A 26,331-nucleotide genomic window follows, 5' to 3' on the forward strand; every position below is an offset into this window, starting at 1 on the left:
TGAATAAATAGCATTAACTGATAAAAATAAAAGACTGCAAGGAATCTAATAGAGCATTTTGCAAAAAATGAAGCTCTACCTAATACTGGAGATAAAAAACTCAAAGTGGTTTTTAAACATCATGGAATAATCTCATGTTTTAAAAATGAATATGACAGTAGTTAACTCTAAGGAAGGGAACAAGTTGGAAAAGCAAGTCTTTCATTTTGTATATATGTAGTTCTTTTTATAAGAAACAATGTATACTATTTTTGTATTACGATGCAGAAAGTGAACAGAAAAATAAAGTTCACTGCTTTATAAGAGTGGATTTTTTTCTTAATAAAGGGGGTAGAAATTATGCTGGCTGTTTTTTGAGTTAAGCAGGTACATTTCCACCATTCTTTAACTTACTCTCCTCTCCATTTCCTTTAGAAGCCATAGATAGACCTCCTTTTATTTGTTTTCTCAAGGACCATTAACTTCGATAAACCCCAGTAACAGGTACTCCTAATACCAACACACGATACACACTTTCTAAGAAACAACAACTACCAAATCTTATATCAAACACTTTCCAATGTGTCATAGGGTTAGCTCTAAATTGTGGTAACAATAGTGCAGCTGAGTTTGGTTTTACTTATGTTACTCTTTCCTAAACAAATTAAGGTTAGTGACACATTCAGAGAGATGTTCTAACAAGATATAGTCCATTTAGGGGGGAAACAGCAGTATATAGAAGAGCCTGGAAACCAGGTGAGTAAAGGTTGTTTGAAGGGACAGACGGTGAGAAGGGAAGATATGGAGGAAGACGTGAAAGGAGGATCTAAAGGAGAAGACTGGGCATCTCGTGCATAAAGCTTTTTTTTTTTTCCTTTTAGAAAACTTCCTTGAGACAAAGGGTATGAACATTTTGCATTTTGAAGGCTTCTGAAATACTTCAACAAACTTATACTGTCAGAAACGTATATTTATTCCTACATGCGGACTTTAATAAACTTTAAAAATTAATTTGAGGATCGGTATCTTTATAATATTTATTCTCCCTATCAAAGAGCCTTGTCTATATCTCTATTTTATTATATCTTCATTTGTTATTGCCTAATAAAATTTTCTGGGTTTTTTCCCCCCAGTTTAAGCTACTCACACTACTATTTAGATTATTTCAAGGTTAAACTTTTGTATAATATGCTTTCTTATTAGCTACTGCTTATATATTAGAATATACTGACATTGGGGATATCTTACATATAACTAAATTACTGAATTTTCATGAATGCAAATCTTTTTTAGGTAATTTCTTGGGGTTTTCTGAAAGTGATAACTTGGCCCCTTCCTTTCTAATATTGTATCTCTTGTGTTTCATGCCTTACTGTATCATCCAGTGATCCTAAAATAATTTTAAGTAATAATGGTGTTAGTGGATATTCTTGGTATTTCAATGAGAATCAAACTGGAAATTATAGAATCTAGAGTGAGTGGCTCATTTTCTCCATCAAACACATATATCGTCATTCACCATATTTATTCACTCCCTCTTTTTTTAAATAACAGCTTTATTGAGATGTAATTCACACGCCATGTAATTCACCTATTTAAAGTCTACAATTAAGTGTTTTTTAGTATAGTTACAGATGTGCACCATCATCACAGTCAATTGTAGAACATTTTCATCAAGTCTTCCAAAAAAACCTGTACCTATTAGAAGTTACTCCCATTTGCCCCCTAACCTATCCCTCCTCCCCCAAGCTCTAGGCAACCAATAATCTACTTTTTCTTCTATAGGTTTACCTATGTTGGCCATTTCATATCAATAGAATCATACAATATATGGCCTTTTGTGGCTGGCTTCTTTCATTCAGCATAGTGTTTTCAAGATTCATGTTGATTCTTTTTTGAATATCTCTGGTGTAAGTCCCTTTTTCCTGTCTTCCCCAGCCTATTATCACTCTTCTCTAGACTGATGAAATAATCCTCTAGTTTTATTTCTGGATGCCAGCCTTTTCCCTTTGGTCCATCCAGTGTATATACTGATCAGTTTTGGACATCGCTTTTATCAAGTATCATCTCTTCTTTCAAATTTTGGTGAGTTCTTATTTTATCATTAAGAAAATCTCTTCACTCATTCATTTCATAAAATGGTATTGAGTTACTGTGTCCCAGGCACTCAATACCAGAATGAACTGGACGGGATTGGAGCTTACATTTTTGCTTGGTGTGCAAGTGTCTCCATAAGCTGATTCCATCCATACTATTTATCTAAGCTCAGTTTCCATTTTTCACGTATATCTTCTGTTGTGAGAAAACTTTTCCCTGTGTAGAATGTGCTTACATTTGCTCTTGGGCCCTCACCCTTGTCATTTCCTCTATCTTAAGTTTCACTTCTTAACACTTATTTAAATTTCACCTAGGCTTCATAGCTCAGATCTAGTCAGCTTGATGTGGAAAGCCATTTTTGGCTACTTCAGCTGTTATGAATGTCTTGTGCTTTGTATAATTTACTTTTACATCATATAATTTAATACAGAACTTGATGCTGTTTTGTACTCTTTACTATTGTTTAACATGCGATTGTTTTGCTTATCCAACTAGATCGAACATATAAAAATGGTGATACTACCTATAAAATGGTGATTTTATATGGAGAAATCTGAGAATGTCAATTGCTTGAAGGCAAAGACTGAGTCTCATACTTGTCTTAAATGTCCCCTCTCTGCCAGGGACGTAAGCTCTTGTTGACTGACCAGGGAGGTGTTCCTGTTTTCCCTCCTTGGCAGCAGCAGCAGTCACATTTCAGGGCTGTCTTTGTGTCACAAACATTTTCAGTCATTCTGCTGTGTGATTTAGGGAGGAGCACAAAGAGTGCGTGGACCCGGTGGTTGCTCAGCTGTTCAGGAACATTTTTGCTTCTTTACACTTGATTAATTACTCTTCCTATGTGTTAGCTTAGGTTCATGGCCACGTTCCAAAGAGCTGAAGATGCTGAAAGTTTCTCCTCCAGGACAGTGAGGTAATAGTCTATACATTTATTTTTGAATTTTTTAATATAACAGAAAGGAAAACTTCATACTTACAGTTTGCCAGAGGTACAGATCTATGTAGGAGGTTAAAGTCTTGTCTTTGAATACAACTACTAGCAACACTGGGAACAGCATCTAGCTATTAGGGCTTCTGGTCTAGAGGTCTTATTACTATAAAGAAGTAGATTCCAGGTGTGAAATCTCCTAGGGTTCTTTTTAAAAACCAGATCTATCTTTGTTTTGAACAACTGCGTAAAAAGAAACCAAATGTCCTGCCTCTACCATCTCCTCCTGCCCCCAAGAGTCTTGCAACTTTCATTCCCAATTCCTAGCCATCTTGGTGGGGGCTTAAGGCTAGGGACATATTCCATAAACACCATGAAGATAGTGGCACCAAAGAAGACCAAAGCCCAAGCAGCCACTATCTTCAGGTTCCAACTGAGAACAAAGTAGAAAAGAGCTGTCAGGATACCAATGGACCTGGAAAATGACTATGGGCAGGAAAAAGTCAAATGTCCAACAAGCCAATAGGTGGCCAACAAGTGCACAACCTGAGAGAAGTCTTCTGTGTCAACCCTAAGTTGGAGCACCTCCCTAGGCAGGATTGCTGCCCAGAGTAACAACAGTCTTCGATAGGGTCCAGCATGAGGAAAAGTTCCACTAACTGCATTATTTAGATTAGAGTCGATCCAGGAGATTCTGATATCACTGAGAGCAAGCCAGGACCAACCAGGACAAAGTAAATCACAAAAGTCCATCCTTAATAAAACTGGTCAAAGCTTGTTTTTTAAAAAATCTATCATTTTTGCTTCTTGTCGACTTGACTATTTTTCTGGCGTGTGGGAGTTGATTGATCAGTCTCCCAGAGAGATTGACATTACAGAGTTTTCCATATTCCCTCAGAACTTAGTTGTTTCTGGGTAAGGGGAAGCAGCAAGGCAGAGCACAAATTCTACTTCATCTGCCTTCCAGCCACGAGACCAAATTTGGCAAGTTACTTAACCTCTTTGAGCCTTAGTTCCTCAACTTAAAAATCAGGATAATGTCTACCTTGCAGGGTTGAAGGAAGGATCAGATTTAATATAATGAAAGTACTGGGCATAATGTCTAGCTTAGAGCAAGTAATCAATAAATAATAGCTTATTATTAGCTTATCTTAATCAAAACAGAAACTTTATATGATTTAGATTCATTCTTTATTTCAAACACTTGTGATTTATAGCAAGGGGGAGAAAAAAAGGTCTTTCTTTTAATGTTTATTTATTTTTAAGAGAGAGAGAGAGGGGGAGAGAGAGCATGAGAGGGGGGACGGGTAGAGAGAGAGGGGGACAGAGGATCCCATCCTCACTGACAGCAGTGAGCCTGATGTGGGGCTTGAACTCATGAACCGTGAGATCATGACCTGAGCTAAAGTAGAACGCTCAACCGACTAAGCCACCAGGCACCCCAAAAAGGTTTTTTTTTACATGTCATTTTTACTTATTTTATTTTATTTTATTTACTTTTAATGTTTACTTATTTGTGGGAGAGAGAGAGAGAGAGAGAGAGAGAGAGAGCACAAGCAGGGTAGGGGAAGAGAGAGACAATCACAGAACCCAAAGGAGGCTCCAGGCTCTGAGCTGTCAGCACAGAGCCCAACGTGGGGCTCAAACTCATGAGCTGCGAGATCATGACCTGAGCCAAAGTCAGCCACTCAACCAACTGAGCCACCCAGGTGCCCCTACATGTCATTTTTAAAAGGCATCAGACTGTCTTTCTGTTTGGATAGGATCAGTTGAGATTAATGTAAAGTGTATAGATCCATTCCGTTCAACACTGCTGTTAATGAGAGAACAGAGCTCATACGACAGACAGGCAGCCCGAATGCTGGGGAAAGACATGTGACACACCTCAAGCTTGATTTGAATCACTCATATAATACTTTAGCAACACTTGGAAATTGTCTTTCTTAATCTTTTCATTCTTGTAATTAAATTGGTCACAAGTTAATAGAACTTCATCACAATCCATCAAAAGTCACAAGGCCATTCCATGTTTAGCATAACAAGGCTATTGGTTTTAGTTAACCAGGTGGTCATTTAGATAAGTCACGATTAAAGGTGAAATAGATCTCTGACATGAGGTTTGGTTATCCCTCCACTTATCGTCCCCAAAGTGCCAGCCTATGTGGATAAAATTATGACAAAGTAATTAGCAGAAAACATATGTAGCTCTTCCCCCCTTTCCCACCCCCCACACTCAACCTCCTTCACCTTGTCCATGCCAGACTGCCCTATCTCCTTGAGAAAAGGCAGATGTCCAAAATAGTGAAAAGGAGTTTGCTTTTGTTTTCCATTAAACTTAATTTCTTGTACTAAGGAACGTACTAGTCTGATCTACCTAGTTGGAGACTGTGCATATGTGATTATTTCAGAATTTTTTAAGGGTCAGGTAGTCAAAGAATACACACTTTCATTTGTAATTTAAAACTATGCGTCCTCTCATCACATGGGAGGATAAGGGCAAAATCAACACCAAGCTGGTATCTTCTTCCCCGTTTTGCTATATATATATATATATATATATATTTTTTTTTTATTTTTTATTTATTTTTTTTTTTACTTTTGCAATCTTTCTACAAATTCTTTTCACTCATCATTTCAGGTAGTTCTAAAACTCCAGGAGCCGCCAAATAGCACTTTTCATGATCCAGCTGGCTGACAAATATACCAAATCTGCTCATCCATCTTGTGTGACTGCAGCCCACGAAAGCTGCCTGGTTGAACTTCCAGTTCAGGGATACACACGTTTCCCCCCCTTTCTATTCTGGTCAAGATGGTCAGCATTGGAATTTGAGGCCTATGGCTTTCTTGCAGACTAAGACAACAGTCTTTATTTGATTTACTTTCTTGCAGACCAATCAAAAATTACAATTAAGTTAAAAAATAACCTAGTGCTGCCTTCTCCAAACCACAGTTTCAGAAACAGCTGCTTATTACTCATGTGTGGCACCAGGAAATTGCAGTGTCATGTTCAAGGTCTGTGGCCAATAGAGATCTGTGGGATTGGGAAAAGGGCACAAATGATTCTTTTGTGTCCGTTGCCTTCACTCCCTTGGCACCACCACAACATTCAAGATCTACGGGGGGAGAGGGACAGACCACTAGTGACTTGGACAAGAAAAAAGAAAAAACTCTTTCTCATTGAATCTCTTCATGCACTGGCTAATTCCTACCCCCTGATTTGTCCAGTTACCTTGCATCTCAATACAGGCATTCCTCAGCTATTGTGTAACATCTAGACTCGGGACAACTGTTGGGAATACTGTGATGAAGAGGCCTGTTGCACTTGACAAACGGCCCCTCCTTAAAAGTCTAACCCAAAGACCCATTCATGGTAAACAAAGCCACCTGCCACTCACCAGTGGTAACAAGCTCGCTTGATGAGATGAAAGAATCAAAACTGTCACACGTTGTAAAATGATTTCAGATATAATTTAGTTGGCATTTGCTTGGCCAGAGGACCATGAGAGAGGTTGCGCTCACTATATTTTCTCTGAGTGCCATTTGTCGGCGTTAACAGGTGGGTATGGTGAAGTCCAGTGATCTCGGCCAGGTGAGTTTGTGAAGAGCTAGGAAAAAGCAGTCTGTAGATTCTTCCCGGGCTGGAAAACCCTAGCACACAGAATATCCCTAATTTTCATTCAATTCTAAATTTTACTATTCTTAATTGTAAGTCTTTAAAAATAAAAAATAAAAAGCATGCCACCATATTATTTTTCTTAAAAATAGAAAATAACTAAGGGAGCCCGGCTGGCTCAGTCAGCAGAGCACGTGACTCTTGATCTCAGGGTGGTGAGTTCACCCACACAGGGCTCAGAACTTACTTAAAAAGGAGGGGGGATAACTAGTAAAGGGGATTTTCATATTTCAAAAAGTTTGTTGAAAGGCCATTTCCCCATTGCTAACCTTTGAGCCCCTTATTATGGCTCAGTCCTGGGTTGTTTGTATATAAACAGAAAACTTCTCTAATTAGCTGCTCCTCACCCCTCTCACAGGACTGAAACTTTGGTTAATGAAGCACTTCCCTGAGGGTGGATTATGATGTCACCAATTAGCTCTTATCTGAGCCTCTCCCAAAGGTGACAATTTCTACTTAGACTTTGTAAACTATGTGATAATTTAATCTGGGTTGATGTAATTGGGTAGATTTGTGAGTGGTCATCATCATTTCTATCAGATCACATTTTGCTTCCTGCTGGAAACAGCCTCAGGGAATAAAAGAAAAAAATTTTTCAATTTCAATTGTCTTCAATGGGTGAATAACAGAGATGAACCCAAGAACACAAATTTCTTATTCAGAAAAATATCTCGGGTGGGGCCTACTTCAGACAGGTTTTCTGCACTAGGCAAAGTGCCTCCAGGGGTGTGGCCTCATCAGGCCACAACCTCAAGGAACTCCAGTGGAAACATTTACAAAGGGTGAGTACAATTATGGGGTCCACATGTTGTGAGCCCCCCAAACAGACCATACAGTCTGATAGAGGTACACATGTAATTATGAGGAAAATAATTAAAATAGTTTAAATGGAAACAATTCCAGAAAATTCTCATGGTATGGTCAGCAGAATTTTACTTCTCTGTTGAGTTTATTACTTATATGTCTGAAATTAATTATATTTAGGTCTCTATTGTTCATTTTGGCTCTAGTTAAGATAATACTGACTCACTGAGTAGTAAATAAGGAAAGGCCCTAAGTGATCTTTTAAACTCAGCTTCCTTAATATATGAGAAAACTGAGGTCTAGAGGTGATGTGTGCTGCCCAAGATCACTTGGCCAGCTGGTGACATACCCAGACTCCCCCTCTTATGCACATTTCACTACTCTAGGAAGGAGCCTTTCTAAGGATATCTTAGGTCAGAGTGCAGCCTCTGGGTTTGGCTCAGCCTGAGAATTCTGAGGTCTCTGGATGCCTACTGACCCGCCATGTAGAAATGGATTTCTAAACTGATTTGGTTCCTGCACGGAAACAAGACACACAGCCTGCATTGGTCCAGGCTGATCGCCATGATTTCCATCTGAACTGGACCTGCTGTGCCTTACAGATTTTTTTTGTCCGACACATTTACTCCTTGTGTGCAAATTCTCTTAAATGGTCACATCTTGTGTTGTTTTCTGAATATGGAACATGATTTTAAATATTATATTATTATCAGTTGAACTGGGAAATTCATCAGTTAAAATAACCACCAAATTCTGTGACAAAAATGGACTTACCATCAACTTAAACCCTAGCCTATTTACCAAAACTAGAGATGTAACTTCTTAAAAGGAGTGGCAACTACAGCTGGGAAAAGCAAAGCAAAACAGAACAACTCCCTCTACGCATGTGATGTGGGAGGAATTAAAGAAGTATGGCTTTTCAGAGAGGGCTTGAGTAGAGACCACTATAAAACATCTTAACAGGAAACAACAAAAGACTCCACATTTGAAGAGATACGGAAATACAGGAGAAATCAAGGCAATATCAGCTGATCATGTAAGGACAGGAGACACATAACAGGCAGAAAGTGAAGAAGGGAAGGAGAAGTAGGGAAAGGATGGAAACAAAAAAGAAAAAAAAGTTAAGAAAATAGAAAAGGTCAATTCAAATGCTCACAAAGAGAAACAAAGGACAGGGCTGACCAACAGCAGATAAAGGAGTGACACTTCTTGGCTTCTATCCCCAGTTATGTCCCCGGTAAGCTGTGCAACCTTTTTTATAAGTCACTTCACTTCTCCGTGCCTCAGTTTCCTTATCTACAGAATAAAGGGATTGTACTAAGTCGTTCAAAACTACAGGATCAATAAGGATCCCTCTCAGTTTGAAGATTCTATGATTTTGTGATTAACCAACAGGGAAGACATCAAAAGAAGCTTGTTGAATACCCCCAGGAATGTAGAAAGGGAATATCTGGGGAGATAGATAAAAGGTGAGTTTAACCAGACTAATTAGAAGATACCCAAGGAAATTTTCAAAAGAAGTGAAATAATGTCACCAGCTTTTTATTCCTCTGCTTGCTGAGTGCCATTCAAAGAGGGAGTTAATGCTTTTTAGGAATCATCCCTCACAGGTGTGCAACCAGATATCAGTTTTCCTGAAGACGTCTGCAAATCCCTTCCTGTTGTCAATGCATTTAATTAGTTAAAAGTTTAGATAGCACTTAGGGATGGAAAGCACAATATAAGTGCTCAACATTATTATTACTTAACAGCTTTTATGAGACCAGCAGTGCCTAAGATTAAATGAAAAACCAAAATGGGTTTCTGGCTAGAAGGTTCTGATCTAATAAATTGTTGGGTTACTGATGTGAGGAAAAACAAACCCTGCACATAAACTGGAATAGGTGCTCTTTATTAGCTTGCATGCCATTGTCTTAAGACAACTGGTAATTTTTATTCCTCGCCTCAAGGCGTCAACAAGTAGTAAACCACCACTCACTGCACAGTACTGATTATGATTTCATACATCCTGTTTTTCAAGAATATTATCTACTGTGTTTGTGGTGTCTGTATGCTGGGCATCTATAAACGCACGATATGGGTTCAAATGTGTATGGGAACTTACTATACAGTAAAAGTGGGTAAAGATAAATTATTTAATAAATGATGCTGTGGCAACTGGTGAGACATTGTGGAAAAAATAAAACTGAATCTCTCATTTCATAAGAAAATGTAATTGCAGATAAATTGAAGATTTAACTATAAAAAGAAAACCATAGAAGTATTTTAAAACTACAAAAAAAATTAGAGAAAAATGTCAGCAAAATATTTACATGGGGCAAATATTTTATAATCTTAGAAGCCATAAGAGTGATAAATGTGAACATGCAAAATTAAAATATTAGTAAAATACAAAATACCACTTACAAAATGACATGACAAAAACAAACTGGGAAAAAACAGCTCCCATTTATATCAAAAAGTGCCAATTTCCTTAATAAAGAAAGAGCTCTTTCAAATTAATAACAAAAAGACCAACAACGTAATTTAAATAGAGGTTCATGAAATAAATAGACAATGAACACAAACTACAAATGGCAAACAACATAAAAAAGATGCTCAATCTTAATTACAATGGAAAAACATACAAATTAAAATAATAGTGTGAAGCTACTTTTTATTGCTCAGATTGGCTAGGATTAAAAATGTTATTAAGCGGCGCCTGGTTGGCTCAGTCAGTTAGGTGGCTGACTCTTCATTTGGGCTCAAGTCATGATCTCACCATTCAGGAGTTCGAACCTCACATTGGGCTCTGTGCTCACAGTGCGAGCCTGCTTTGGATCCTCTGTCTCCCTCTCTGCCCCTCCTCCACTTGCACATGTATGCTCTCTCTCTCTCTCAAAAATAAATAAATGTTGAAAAAATTAATGTTTAATTAATTTAACGTGGGTGTAGGAAAACAGGCACTCTCAAGATACTGAATGGAAGTATAAACTGGTTCCACCTTTTCAGAAGGCAAGTGGCAATACTTGTGAAACTACAAAGCACACACACCCTTTGACCCAGCTGTCCCACATTAACTCATTTACACTACATAGTCACACAAGTGCTCAGAGAAATAAACGAGGGTGTTTGCTGCAGTATTGGTTCTAATAGAGAATGCACTGGTTAAAAATTAAGATAACTAGACTATGCATATAGCTGATAAAAGAATGAGGTAAACCTTTGTGTGTACTAAATGTGCACGTATGTCCAGATGTCCACAGAACACTATTAAGTGAAAAAGGCAAGATGCAGAAAGGTAGTATTGCTTGATCCCATTTACAAAAAAAAGTTAACATTTGTAAATGAGTAGAAATATCTAGAAGGAGACAGACTGGCTATAGTTAACAAAAGCTATCTCTGCAGAATGGTATGTCAGGGGAGAGAAGGGCAGACTTTAAAAATAGAATTCTGTAATGAAATATCAGAAAAAGAAATTAAGGAAACAATTCCATTTACAATTGCATCAAAATGAATAAAATACCTAGGAATAAATTTAACCAAGGAGGTGAAAGACCTGCACACTGAAAACTATAAGACACTGATGAAAGGAACTGAAGATGAAACACATAAATGGAAAGATTTTTGTGCTTATGGATTGGAAGAAATTAGTATTTTTTTAAATTATTTTTTTAATGTTGATTTTTGAGAGAGAGACAAGAGTGTGAGCAGGGGAGGGGCAGAGAGAGAGAGAGAGAGAGAGAGAGAGAGAGAGAGAGAGAGAGAGAATCTGAAATAAGCTCCAGACTCTGAGCTGTCAGCACAGAACCCAACCAACCCGGGCTCAAACTCGGGAACAGCAAGATCATGACCTGAGCTTAACCGACTGAGCCACCCAGGTGCCCCAGTATTTTCTTTTAAAGTTTACTTATTTATTTTTGAGAGAGAGAGAGAATATCCCAAGCAAGTTCCGTCTTGTCAGCACAGAGCTGGAGGCAGGGCTTGAACTCATAGTGAGTCAGACGGTTAACCAACTGAGCCACCCAGGGTCCCCTGGAAGAATTAGTATTGTTAAAGTGCCCATACTATCCAAAGAAATCTACAGATTCAGTGGAATCCATAGCAAAATTCCAATGGCAGTTTTCATAGAAATAGAACAAACAATCCTAAAATTTGTAGGGAACCACAAAAGACACCAAATTGCCAAAGCAATCTTGAGAATGAAGAACAAAGCTGGAGGCATCATGCTCCCCGATTTTGAACTATGTTACAAAGCTACAGTATCAAAACAGTATGGTATTGGCATAAGAAGAGACCCATAGCTCATTGGCACAGAATAGAATCCAGAAATAAACCACATGTATATAGTCAATTAATGACAAAGGAGCCAAGAACATATGATGGGGAAAGGACATTTTCTTCAATAAATGGTGCTGGGAAAACTGGACAGGCACATGCAAAAGAACGAAATTGGACCACTATCTTATACATACGCAAAAAATTAACTCGAAATGGATTAAATATTTGAATGTAAGACCTGAAGCCATAAAATTCCTAGAAGAAAACTTAGGTGGTAAGCCATCTGACATCATTCTTGGCAAGGATTTTTGTTTGGATTTGATAACAAAAGCAATGGCTAACAAAAGCAAAAATAAACAAATAGGACTACATCAGACTAAAAAGCTTCACAGAAAAGGAAATCATTGACAAAATGAAATGGCAACATAGTGTAAACCATATATTTTCCTTTTCCTTTTTCCTTTTTCCTATCTCCTTTCCTTTCCTCTCCTCTCCTCTTTCCTTTCCTTTCCCCTTTCCTCTCCTTTCCTTTCCTCTCCTCTCCTCTTTCCTTTCTCCTTTCCTCTCCTCTCCTCTCCTCTCCTCTCCTCTCCTCTCCTCTCCTCTCCTCTCCTCTCCTCTCCTTTCCTCTCCCTTCCCCTCCCCTCCCCTCCCTTTCCCTTCCCTTTTTTAAGTAGGCTTCACACACCCAGTGTGGAGCCCAATGTGGGGCTTGAATTCACAACCCTGAGGTCAAGAACTGGGCTGAAATCAAGAGTCAGATGCTTAGCCAACCGAGCCACTCAGGCACCCCAATCCTGTATTTGAGAAGATGTTAATATACAAAATATATAAAGAATTCATACAACTCAACAGCAAAAAGGAATCTGATTAAAAAGTGGGCAGAAAATCTGAACATTTTTCCAAAGAAGACATACAGATGGTCAACAGGTACATGAAAAGTGCTCAACATCACTAATTATCAGGGAAACAGAAGTCAAAATCACAGTGAGCTATCAGATCACATCTTTTAGAATGGCTGTTATTGAAAAGGCAAAAAATGACAAGTGTTGGCAAGAATGTGGCAAAAAGGGGAACCCTTGTGAACTGTTGGTGGGGATGTAATTTGGTGCAGCCACTATGGAACATGGTATGGAGATTCCTCAAAAAACTAAAAATAGAATCACCATATGATCCAGCAATTCTACTTCTGGGTATTTATCTGAAGAAAATGAAAATACTAACGAGAAAAGATGTCTGTACTCCCATTAATGCTGCAGCATTATTTACAAGAGCCAAAATATAGAAACAATCTAAGTGTTCATCAATGGATAAATGAATAGACTGTGATACACACACACACACACACACACACACACACACACATACACAGAGGAATATTACTCAGTCATAAAAAACAGTGAAATCTTGTCATGAACACTGAAGGTATTATGCTAAGAGAATCTAAATTCTCATATATATGGAATCTAAAACAACAACAATAGCAAAACCCCAAGCTCACAGATACAGAGAACAGATTGGTGGTGGTTGTCAGGGGTAGTGGGGGTTGGAGAGTGAAATGGGTAAAGAGGGTCAAAAGGTACACATGTCCAGCCATAAAACAGTTAAGTTATGGGGGGGGGGTAATGTATAGCATGGTGACTGTAATTAATACTGTATTGCACATTTGAAAGTTGCTAAGAGCGTAGATCTTAACAATTCTCATCACAAGAAAAAAAGTCGTTAACTACGTGTAGTGATTTATGTTGTGGTGACCATTTCGCAATATACACAAACAGTGAATCATGTTGCACACCTGAAATGAATATAATGTACGTCAATTAGACCTCAATAAAAAAGGAAAGAAAGCTATCAGACATTCAAAGGTGATAACTTCTTAGAAGTAAAAGGGGGGGTAGTAAGAGTGGAGAGAAAACAGAAATTTGGGTGGTAACACTGGAAGAACAAATTGGTGACTGGGTGACTGTGTGGATGATGTTTGTAATACAGAGTTAAACTCTATTTTGATGTTTGTAAACAGCTTCTAAACCTCACGCCTGCCTCTTCTTGTGCCCCACACCTGGGCAAGCTGATGGGACGTGTTCTCCCTTAGCACCTGCAGGAGATTCAAACCACCCAATTTCCTGCTTCCTGATTCCTACCGGAATCCTCACCCAGGCCCACCCCCTAACCGCAATAAAAGCCTTAAGCCAGTCTGCTTTCCTTATTCTCTCCAGTCATTTTGGAAGAGTTTGAGCTCTGCAACCTCAATTTGAAACCTCAATTTGTAAGTAACTAGCCTTTTCATACTTTCCAAAAAAAAAAAAAATATATATATATATATATATAATTCTGTTTTTTCATGTTTAAATTATGAATGCAAGTTAACTTTCATAATGTTTAAATTGTTAAAAAACGACAGCTCTACAAAGCATGGCTTTAGAAATGTAATTTGCATGTGCATATATGTAAACTTTACAAAAATGTAGATGACCTTCATTTTCTGGTTTTGTATGGCCTGTGTTTTTACTCGTCTCTGATAATGTTTATTTTCACAAAAGGTCTTGAAAATTGCCTATCAGTGAACCTGTCATGACTGCATTAGACTTGATGCTTGTATCTAAGGAGACCTGTGTGTCTAATCAGAATGTTCTCTGACTTATGGGTGTTTTTAGGTTTTGGAAGGTAACACTGCCCCATTCAATTAGAATGACTTATAAGATATGTGGAGTGTCAATAGCCCTATCTAATACCAGGCAATTTAAGGTCAGGTTTTTGTTTACATAATTATCACTGAATTCTAGACATTTAATCTTATCTCTTTAAATACCTAACTGGGAGTCAGTAAGTAAGCAATCATGATGCATATTGCATTTTCTATGAATCTCACTTAAATGTTTTAAATGCCCTTTGGCGGTTCTACTTTTTCTTTCCTGCCCTCTCAGAAATGACCTGCCCTCACAGCTCCCTCCCCTGACGTTATTTGATCTTGATCACCTGGTTAGTGAACAAATTCCTATAGTTTTAAATTGTGTTTTTGTAGTCACTAGGAGGAGAAACAGTAGTGGTATCAAATTCTTTTATCCATTCCCCAGATATTCAAAGGTTATAATAATTTCATACCACCCAGCGTACTGTGCAGGGGAAGTCTGTTCCCCAACTTGAACATTTTTGTCACGTCGTTTGGTGTGAATCCAAGGAGAAGTCAATGCGCTGACTGACCTGCCTTAGACTTGGCCTTAAGCAAAAAATGAAAACCGTGAGTTTACAACAGGAAGACATTCAAAGACAAGATCAGGTTCAAAGAGAAAAGGATTTTGAATAGCATGCTCACATGTGACATGTTCAGAGTTTCGGCAAAATCTAAACGGAAAAGTGTGCGAAGAAAGAAAGCCCGGCAAGGGGCCAGTTTTCCAGAGGGCTGAGGGCAGATCAACCGTGATCTGCCTCCTTCTCCACACCACCCAATGGCCTGCCTTTCTCCCTTCCGGCATCTCTATGTCACTGGGCCAGAAGAGAGGACTCTTCTACAGTCGTGTGCTACTGCCCGTAGCTCTAGTGAAGGAAAACTACCAAGCAGGGCAGAGTTTCGTACAAATCGTAGAGGTTTCGGTTTTCCTCGGGCCCTCTGTGCTTCAGGCACACGGTTAATCAAAAAAGGATTTTACTTTGTTCCCTCAGTCTTTCTCCTTTAATTTTTATTTATTTTATTTTATTTTTTTAAGTGAAGAGCACTCAGCTCATTGAAACTCCAGGAAGTTGGCGAGTAGCTTCTTGTCAGCTGGGAGAAGAGGGTTCATTGGCTACCTCATATATTAAATTGAGGTATCCCATACATAAGGTATAGTGCACAGATCTTAGGTACAACTCCAGGAAATTTTAAACGTGTGCAATACTATTGTCCTGTTTGCTCTCTTGGCCTCCAGCCCCAACCACGCCAACCCATTCTCTATGGCATCACCAGCAGGATCTTATTAAAATATCTGACCAAGTGATGAAAATGACATCAGCTGTTGTACCACCCCCACAGCAGTGACTGTTTAATTTGTGCCAGTCACTTCCCTAAGCTTTTGAACTCATTTTCTCCATTAAGCTAATACAAGTCAAGTACTTGGAACATTTGCAGGCACACTGTGAGCACTAAATAAATAACTATTATGTACAAGAACCCTGCAAGGTCAATACCGTTATCGTTGCCAATTTGCAGGTGATAAAACTGAGGCTCATAAGGCTTACGTCCTTTGCTCAAGGTCGCCCAGCTTAAACGTGTGGAGTAGGGAGCTGGACTCCCAGGGCCCGGTGCTAACCACTTCAGTACGTTCCTAGAGCTGGTATTTCTTTAATGAAAACCCCTTGAGGCCTCCTCAGCCCCTGTTAGATAAGGTCTCAACTCCTTAGTATGGCCTGCAAGGTCTTCCCACAAGCTAGGTACATCCACTCTTCGCAAACTTGCTTCTAGTTTTTATCTACTGTGCCTCTGTCTCCTGCTCTCATGATGCCTGCCTACCTCATCATTCCCTCAAAAAGTTTTGCTTGATAACTACTATCTATTGCTATCATCATGGAGAAGTTCTGGATGTTTTCTATATTTACTTCCAATTCTTACTGCAACTGCCCAGGATAAGTAGCATCTTCACTCCTTTCACAGGTCAGTAAGTTTGGGCATAGAAAGCTTCAGGGACTGGTCGCCTGGTCAGACGACCAACAGGCACCAAAGCTGGAGTTTCAACTCAGGCCCGTATGGTTTCCATGCCTAGTCATTCCTACTCCATTACCATGCCTCTCCAGGCACGCGCTCTCATACCTGGCCCAAATGCCACCTAGTTTCTAAGGCATTTTTGCCTCTAGCCACCACCTGACCCCATCTTGCTCTGCTGCCCTTCCATGGGTATAAACAGATCACTTGTTAAGGAGGAATGGGTCCTGCTCCATTTCCATTTCGGGCCTTTCCAAGTGCGTTCAACCTTTGTATTAAAAAAGCTGAAACAGGATATTTCTGGGATATTCCTACTGCAGGCCCCGGAACCAAACACTTAAATGCCAACTTTGTCCCAACAAAACGGCAAGCCTTTGACCAGATGAGGTTATGGTTTCATGGCGTGAACCTAGAGGGCAGAGGGGTTGCTGCCAGTTAAACACCACATGCACTTTAGCAGAGCCTCCAGGGGACGTGTGATTCACGCGCTCCCGGGACGTGCACAATTCCTGAGGGATGAGCTAGTCGGCTCTCCAAACATGAGACAATAGAGGATGAATGCTGTGGGCAGCCAGAAAGGCCAGAGTGGGCAATTTTTGAACTGCTCTTGAAAAGCATTTTATCATTGGAATAGCTAACATTCTTGTTGATTATGTAGAATAAAAAACACTGAAGCATTTGAACATTTGGTGCATGTTCAGCTCCTTCTGTACCTCAAAAATGAATCTTAATGCGCAGTCTGTAAAAGGCTCCTAACTTGACAGGAAGTGGCTGGCTCTGCAACTGCCTCCTGACAAGTTCTGGCAGCATTTGGCTGTGATCATTCAATCATAGTTGTATTTAGGATTGTAAAATAAGTTAATTCTTTTAGCTTATTAATCTTACATAAGTTTAAGCTACATGTGTTTCTTTTCAAGTCCCGAGCTAAAAATTCTCACTGTTAAGAAAAAGTACAAAAAGTGCAAAAATTCAACTTGGAGTCAGTACAATTATTAAAATAATTTAAAAAGAAAATTGGGTTGACAAGGTGATTTCAAAGTTGATCTGGAGGGATAAAACGGCAGGCGTAAGTGAGACAATTTTGTAAAACAAGGATATGAAGATATAGTTGTGCTACCAGACCTGAAAATATCATAAAATTCACATGATTGGTACTGGCCATTGGAATTGCTACTGAGGAAATAGAAGTGATTGCTCAGAAACCGATCCCAGGACACACACGTAATTAGATTATATGAATATGGAATCAAAAGTCGGCATGGAAAGGACGGAGTATCTAAAAAAGGGGCTGAAATGACTACTTAACCATTTGGGGGGAAATTTCCCCTCTATCCTCACTTATACAACGAAGAAAAATCCCAGAAATTTCTTACTGAATGTATGAAATGAACTATTTGAAAAGACAAAATGCAACTTATCATTTATCAGATTCAACCATGGAGAAAGGCTTCGAAAACCACAGGAAAAAAAAAATCACAACAGGGAAAAGTGGACAGATCTGAACTCATAAAAGTTGAAAACTTCTGTTCATCAAAAAGATCACATATAAAATCCAAGGGCTAACAACAAAACTAGGAAAAACATGACCCGTAACATATAAGGAACTCATGTAAACTCAGTGGGGAAAAAAAATAGTCTGTCCTCAAATGGGCAAAAGATGTGATCAAATTTTTTAAATGTAGTAATTAACATGCAAAAACACATTTAGCTTCCCAAATAATAAAAAAAAAATAGGCAAAATCAAACAGTGATGAGGAATCTTTTTTTTTTTTTTTGCCTCTAAAATTACCAAAAACGTGTGTGTATGCACGTGTGCGTGTATGTGTTTAAAATCCCTGGCTGATGCTCCAGAGATCTGAAGAGAGAACTTGATGTGTTGGCAGGTATAGATTTAGGAAAATGTATCTAGAGCTTTTAAGAAGTTCAAACCCTGACTGTAATAATTCCTCTTCTGAATTTACCTTAAATAATCAGAAGCTGAAGATTTTATACAAGGATGTATATCTTAGTATTATTTATAAGGAAAAGGCATTCAACTATAGCAATAGAATCTTCCACACGAAAGCAAAAGAGCTAGTGCTTCTGAAGGTTATTTAAGTTAAAGCAAGATAAAAATTGATCTACTATAAAGAATAAGCCATGTTTTATACCTATACATGCACAGGAAAGACCTAGCCAGATGTGTATCCAATTGTTAACTGTGGTGGTGGGCTAATGGTAATGACAGGAGCAGCAGCAGCAGCAGCAGCAGCAGCAGCAGCAGCTAACCGTGGCCAGGTATGTGATCTCACTGAATCCTCACATCACCGTTAGATCTTACTCCCCTCGCTGTACATGAGGATGCTGAGCAGTGGAGCTGGGACTCAAAGTCTGACCTACCAAGGGCTGGGATCTGAAACTCTCTGCCATCCTGCCTGACGGTTATTTTCTCATTTTCTCCCTACTAACTGTTTGTGCTTCCCAAATTCTGTGCCATGAGTAGACTTTAATAATCTAGGGAAAAACACAACTTTTAAAAAAGTGAGTTGGGGCCAAGAAGCCCTTGGAAGTCTTGTGTTCTGTCCCATGACAGCCTGTGGTATGGGAGGCTGTGCCACCAGCGAGTCTTCTTTCTCTTGCCCTTGGCTCTGGGTTCTCTTTCCTAAATTTCCTGTCCCTTTCCCCTAGTCTTTCCAGTGTACATCGTGGAGTCAGTTGGCCTGGTGAGGGCGGGAAGCCCTTGGCACATGGTGGTGCCATCCTAGAGCTGATCTGGACTAGTCTCTTCCTTCTCTTCTGCCTACCCTTAGACTTCCTGGCATCCCCTGGGAATAAGCCTTAACAAAAAACAAAACAGGGCCTCCTGGGGTTAACTCTGGACTTGGCCTTTCACAGCTCTAGGACTCAATTGCATTTTTTTAGTGGTTCTGCCTTTAAACTCAAACCCTTTTAAAGAGAAATTTAAGGAGAGCAAAACATAGGAAACAGTGCCAAATGCCAATAACATCTTTTAGTCGTTTGGGGAATGGGCAGCTTTAGAAACCGCAAATTCCCACTTATGCAAGGGCCACTTGAGCTTTTTTCTTGATTGCTTAGTGACAGAAGCCTGGCTTTAGACCATGGTCAGAGTTGTTCCCTCTTGTTTTCTTTCTCTCTCTTTCTCTGAAAATAGTTATAAAAGGCCTGAGTTATCACAAGGAGAGTTGCCTAATCCTAAAGCTCCAATCAAGTAACAAACATCATTTTCCACTGATGTAGTTCGTTCAGACTAAAAAGCAGATCCAGGTCTCAGTACCTGCTCAACAAGCTATCCTAATGAACCCTGCACTCAAAGTTTGGGAGGCTCCACACGTGGGACTTCACCACCAGTTGGCAAAGCTTTGGTACCTAATGTGTTCGGCTAGGCATTCTGTCTCCCTTCTCCCAAAGGAAGTCACAAAAGGGGAAGATCTGAATATTGTTATGGGATTATGCTGCCCAAAACTGTGGCTGGTACAATAGAAAATGGAAAGAATCCCAGAGAGCTCTCTTCTGTGACTATCAGGGATGATGAACCCAAACATCAGAGTCCAATTTGGAGGTTCTTCTCAGCCCCCACCATCAGAGCTAGATTATGGTGTGACCCGGCCAGTCCTAGGACATGAATTGGTAAACTGTACAACATTATCACCAAATAAATTGGAAATAAGGTGCCAGTGAGCTCACGTTTCCACAGCTACTCTTTAAATTACTGTCAAATGTGAACTGGTTCCTCTAGAGGATAAGTAGATAGCAGTGAAAAATTGTAAAAACTTCTTTATATATTGAGTACTGAACATTTTGGTGGTAAGCACATGTAAGGTGTACAGAGAAACTGTAAGCCAGGAAAAGCATCCTGGAATGATGCACCAGTCATCTGAGCAATCAGTTAATGTGGGTGCAAGAGACGAGCTTCATTGCATGAATGTTAAAGTCGCCTGATTCTGTAAAAATTGCAGACCAAAACTAAGAACTATAGAGTTGGAAAAAGATACAAATATCCTCAATAAAATACTAGCTAGCTGGATCTAGCAACATGTAAAAAGAATTAAACACTATAACCAATTGAGATTCATCCCAGGAATGCAAGGTTGGTTTAACATCTGAAAATCCAACATTGTATTAAGTCACATTAATAGAATAAAGGACAAAAAACACAAGATGATCTCAACAGATGCAAACAAAAAAAAGCATTTGACAAAATCCAACCCCTCCCTGTGATAAAAAGCATTTGACAAGAAGGGAACTTCTTCAACAGATATAGGCTATCCATGAAAAACTCAAGTTAAAAGCATATTTAATGATGAAAGACCAAATGTTTTACTCTTAAGATCAGGAATTAGACCAGGATGTCTGTTTTTAACACATCTATTCAATATTTTACTGGAGGTTCTAGCTAAGACAATTAGGCAAGAAAAAGAAAAACTGATGGTGACCAAATCTGGTATCTGAAAAAGTTGGAAACATTTGCTGAGATGAAAGCCAGAAAAAAAAAAAAAACCTTAAGTATATTTTGATCAAGACCTTATAATTATATCCTTGTATGTTGCTTGTACTCTTGGAGAGGCTGTGACTAACACCATCCAGTTCAGAGTTATGGAAATACTTATTAGGAATCTCATTCCAAGTAAGTTAAAAAGGTAGTGCTACTGTTAGAGTATGTAATACATTTTCCATTTTTTTAAAATGTTTATTTTGAGAGAGAGAGAGAGAGAGAGAGAGAGAGAGAGAGAGAGAATCCCAAGCAGAGCCTGATGCCGGGCTTGAACCCATAAACTGTGAGATCATGACCTGAGCCAAAACCAAGGGTTGGATGCTTAACTGACTGAGCCACCCAGGTGCCCTGTAATTCTTCATTCTCAACAGAAAGAAGTATAATGTATTTTTATTGATAATCAGTTTGTTGCTCCCTTTCCTTATCTACTAAATATACTAAATACCATCTAAGTACCTACTGAAAGTAAGTTAAGAGTACCAATGAGGAAGATGCGAAATTATTAGCCTGCTGGAGCATCTGCATATTTGTCTGGCCCTGCTTTCTGAAGGTTCTCTGGGTCATGGCTACTCCCAAGAGAAAAAAGATGACATCAGTCTGATAGACCTGTTCCAGGTCCCTTTGTACTGGATCATGAAAGACTCCATATGGACATGGGGCTTAGTGTCAGGCCAGGAACAAGCCATTGCCATCTGCTGCGGAAAGTGAGGCCATTGGGTAGATAAGGATGAGAACCTGCCTCTCTACAAAGATCCTTTAAGGTACAAGGAAAGCCACATAAGGGACAGGGCTACTCAGACGTCTTAGAGTTAGTGACATAAAAAATGTGAAAGCCAGTCATATCCATTGAGTTTACAGAGTGATCTAGGGGCTGGGAATGTCTCAGTCTGAGACCTTTGACTAGTTTCTATTGTCTTCCTTAGAGCATTGACTGTGGCGTTGATCCTGTTGCTTCGGGGTTGCTGGCCAATGCCAGCCTTCAACAGGCCAGATCTTCCCTGGCTGACTCTGACTTATCCTGAGAAATCATCTTAAATTTTGCAGGAGTCTTTGAACTTTGCTACTTGTCTGTGCTTTGGACTTAAAATTAACCCCTCCAACTCCAGCCTCCTTGACATTGGGCATTTGGGGCCTCCTCTCCCTTTTACAAATCTTTCTGCATCTCCCAATGGCCTCCTTCTAGATCAACTCTGAAATCTCATGTAAAATAATGTTTTGATCAAAGCATGAAGTCAAGAAAAATAAGTGACTTTTTTTCTTAAATACGTCCAAGATTTTTAGCTTCTCTATTCTCTTAAGTCCCGGAAACAACAGCAGCAACATTAAAGAAAAACAAACAAAAAACCAATGACCAAGTATTTCTCAATTGTGCTCTGAACTTTCCATTTTGTTTTTTTTCTTAATTTTTTTTTAACGTTTATTTATTTTTGAGACAGAGAGAGACACAGCATGAACGGGGGAGGGGCAGAGAGAGAGGGAGACACAGAATCGGAAGCAAGCTCCAGGCTCCGAGCCATCAGCCCAGAGCCTGACGCGGGGCTCGAACTCGCGGACCGCGAGATCGTGACCTGAGCTGAAGTCGGACGCTTAACCGACTGAGCCACCCAGGCGCCCCATGAACTTTCCATTTTGGAAGTGAAAAATGCAATAAACATTTTAACAAATATCAGCATTCCAATGGATTGGTTGCTCACAGTAACTATTTCAGGGGCACCGCAACTTTCAAAAAGGATTTCATTAATAATTAGCATTGCAGTCCTGATAGGAAAACCAGAAACCTAGAGAATAAAGAGAATTTCACAAGCAGAGTGCTTTAATAATTTCCCTGAAGAAAAGGCTTGAATGCACTTTAGAAAGAGATTGGCATGATTCCACATTACCCTTCCTGAAGTACTCAAGCCTGCTAGGCAACGAACAGGAATCCTACCATGAACAGTGACTGAGCAATGGCACCCAAATTTCATGTTTTCAGGATCGGTACAATTTTTAAGTTTCTAATTTTTACTTTTGCCGAGTAAGGATATTAAAAACCAAACAAAAATCTCTTGACTATCATTATCCTTTCACAAGAAGGTAATGGGATTTTAACACCAAAAAAGCAGAAATAGTATGTTTTCAGGAAAAAAAAAAATTATGAGGTGTGATTAAAAGTTCACTACAAAAAAAAAATAAAAACTCTCAGGAAGGCAAAATAAAATAGGTTATTGTGGGGAAAAAAAAGTTCAGTACAATATATTTTTCTCTCTTCTCTATGCTCTGGTGAAAACTCCGTGGCAGATGAGCCCCCCCCCCCCCCGCCCCCCCACGGAGGGAGGGAGGGAGGGAGGGATCTTTTTGATAAGAACACAAGGAATCTCACTCAGTGTTTGCCAAAAACATTGCATCAAAGTGCACTTCAGAATAGAAGAATCAGGACAATGTTTCCCAAACTTCAATCGTGTGAAAACACCTTCACAAACGTTGTCATAGCTGCATTCCACCTGTGTTGTTTACTTAATGCTTTATTTAAATGGAGTCATTTACTTAAGTAAGTTTGTTTAAAAATGAAAGCCTTGCATGAATACCACAAATGGAAAACCAGCATCCCTTGCCATAAAATCAAGATAACACAACTGCTGGAACACCCTGAGCCTGCCACCAACTCTGTTCAAAAAAAAAAAAAAAAAAAAAGATTAGCAGATGTTAGGGGTTCAAGTCGCACCAAAATAAGTCGTTGCTTAATTTCACCTCAAGGACAGAAAGCGAGCGGAAGGGAATAATTTTCTCATTATGTGATTAAATGTCATTTAATGCCCTGTCCATCTCTTGTACCAACCAGTTGCATTTTGGTAGAAATTCCATGAAATCAGAGATGTCCTTGTATAGTAATGAAAAGCACTGGCTAAGTTGGTCTTCCTGAGTTTGAATTTTGATACTTTTCCATGTCCTAGCTGGTGACTTTGGGCAAATTATTTTTACCTGCTCTGCCTAAGGTTTTCATCCAAGAAATGGGCGTAATAATAAAACCCACTGCACAGGCTGGTTGTGAGGATGGAATGATAGATACATGCAAATCTCTTAGAAATGTAAATAGCACATTAAGAGCTCAAAAATGTTGTTCTTCTTAAACCACACTTTGAGGAATGCCAAATTAGGATACTGAAGGCTTATATTAAGCTGTATCAGGCACATAGTAATATAGTAACGTATTTCTGGAAAGAACAGCTAGGAAATAAGAACGACCATTCTTTTACTAATTTGAGTAAAAATGAATAACTTAGTGCACATGCATCTACGGCAATTTATTGTTTGTTTGGTTTGTTTCCTTCCATGCCCAATTTTCTTGGCTAAGAGCAAGGTTGAAGGATATATTTTTGCCTTTGAGGCATACCACACAATGCCTTTGGCACAAAAAGGTCACACCATACAGAAGGGCTTTTGGGATCTTAACTGTAAATCGCTACTTAGGTAAACAAAGCCATCCAAATATATTAGGCTTTTAATTATGAAATCAATGTCCCCTCTATTTAGAGTAAACAATAGAATTAACAGGATTTAACCCTCACAGTGGCTACACGTTATGATTTAATTCATATTGTGAAATATAGTAAGGACAGACTTACTCATCACTACTATCATCAAATAAATAAGCTAACATCAAAAAGGAGTCGTTCTGGGGGGCTCCTGAGATGGATTAGTTGGTCCTGAACAAGAAAGACATATATTGACATAAGCTAAGCTGTTGCCTTTCATGTGTTTCATCCCTTTTGTCCCTGGAACTATATTTAGTACAGAGAGAACAACAGCACTGCCAGGGCAGTCAAGTAGAAAGAGAGGGTATTAATTTAGTAGATCTTGCTCAAGGTTAGGTAGGGCAAGAGATAGCGGGCAAATACATGTTTAGTTTGTTAAACTACAAGATAAGGTCACTTGGAAATTTATAGCAAACTCTAGACCCTACTCTGGGTTTACCTTGATGGTGGCCTCATTCAGAAGGATCTGGATTTCAAAAATCTCCATCTTCTTTAGTCCCTGTCCATTTTCCAGGGGAGGAACTGTTTCTTCTGTCTCTATAGCATGCTTCTTGGTAACATCGTTATTGCCTCTTCTTCCTCTCCACTCAGCTTTGGCTGTTTCTTCTTCCAGTGTTCCAAGTTGAACACTTCTGCTTTTCTTTTTTGCTGTCATGATCCCCCCATTTGTAACTTGCCTCCCTGTTCTCTACAGACCTCTTTATTGCTAGACTTCTCTTCTGATCAGGCCAAGTCCTCATCCTTACTTGTTTTGCTTTTTCAGGAAGGTCGCTCAGTTTTTCTACTGAATTCTGCATCAAATATTAACCATTTTTTTAAAATGTTATCTGTCCTTTCCCACTTCCTCCCTCACTGTCAAGAACATTTAAAAAAAAATTCCTTCACTGTACTTTTATTATGTTTGTAAGCAATAGAATATTCCAGATGCTGGAAGTGGAATTAGGCCGCATCTTTTCATTTCTCTTTGCACCTTTCCCTAGGACCTGTTTCTTTTAGAGAGCTTAGCTTGAATACTTTAGGAGACCACAAAGAGCACAATAAACTCAGATGCAATACGGTAAATTCCTTTTCCCCTTCCTTTGAGTTTGCGTCTGGTCTGTGTATCTAGTCAGAGAGAGTCCTCAGCTTTGGAGCTCATTAAACGTTAGTAACTACTAGCAGTGGCTCTAGCTTTTAGTGGGTTCTACACCTTATCTGTAAATGGTCCCTATGCTCTGGGGAAAATGAATACTTTTGGATCTATCTGATTACTTTACAATGATCTGAATGGGTCGTTTATGAAAATATACTAGTGTCCTGGAAATGTCACTTCACCACTAAAATAAGGACCAAAATATCCATACATACACGTGCAGAGTCTGCATTCTGCCAGGTGGTGTTCCAAGTGCTGGGGATACTGGTGAACAGCTCCGGCAAGGCCCGGTTCTTCAGGAGCAATGACTTCCTGTGAGTATTTAAAGGCCCAGGAAAATGATCGTAATCATACCGGTCAAGGAAACCAGGTTAAAACCATCTTATTAAAGAGGAGTGGATCAATTTGTTGGTGGATGTGCCACTATGTTAACAAAAGCTCCACCTCCCTGAACTAGGATACACATTTAAGAGTGGGCAGGTTTAAAAAAAAAAAAAATCCTAACCCAACCCAAAAGATAATGGGAATCATCTGTTCTGGTCTCATGTGCAAACCTATAATTTATGGAAAGATGGGAAAGAGAAAGTCCCTGAGGAGACCTAGCCAAGTTCTGTGGTGAAAATTCAACTGTACTCAAAGCTCAGACTGGAAGAGGTGGGGGTGGAGAGGAGCAAGAAGCCACAGTAAAAATAACATGTCTTGAGGCAGCCAGCTCCCTCTCTTCTCCCCACTTCCAATGCCATGCCTGGGCCAAGCTGCCTTCCTCCCTTGCTTCTGCC

The 26,331-nt window shown here is 39.3% G+C and overlaps 1 protein-coding gene across 7 annotated transcripts in view; it reads right to left on the bottom strand.

Moving 5' to 3' along the window:
• PLEKHM3 (pleckstrin homology domain containing M3) overlaps positions 1 to 26,331 on the bottom strand; it is a 195,682-nt gene that overhangs the window by 33,874 nt on the left and 135,477 nt on the right. The window contains exon 7 of one of the 7 annotated variants that reach the window (XR_008295538.1): positions 25,768 to 25,864. The exons of the other annotated variants lie outside the window; for them this stretch is intronic. The gene's annotated coding sequence lies outside the window, so the exon portion shown is untranslated. The remainder of the gene's footprint in view (positions 1 to 25,767; positions 25,865 to 26,331) is intronic. 7 annotated transcript variants of the gene reach the window in all.

This window comes from Acinonyx jubatus, chromosome C1, assembly GCF_027475565.1.
Source record: "Acinonyx jubatus isolate Ajub_Pintada_27869175 chromosome C1, VMU_Ajub_asm_v1.0, whole genome shotgun sequence".
Lineage (NCBI taxonomy): Eukaryota > Metazoa > Chordata > Mammalia > Carnivora > Felidae > Acinonyx > Acinonyx jubatus.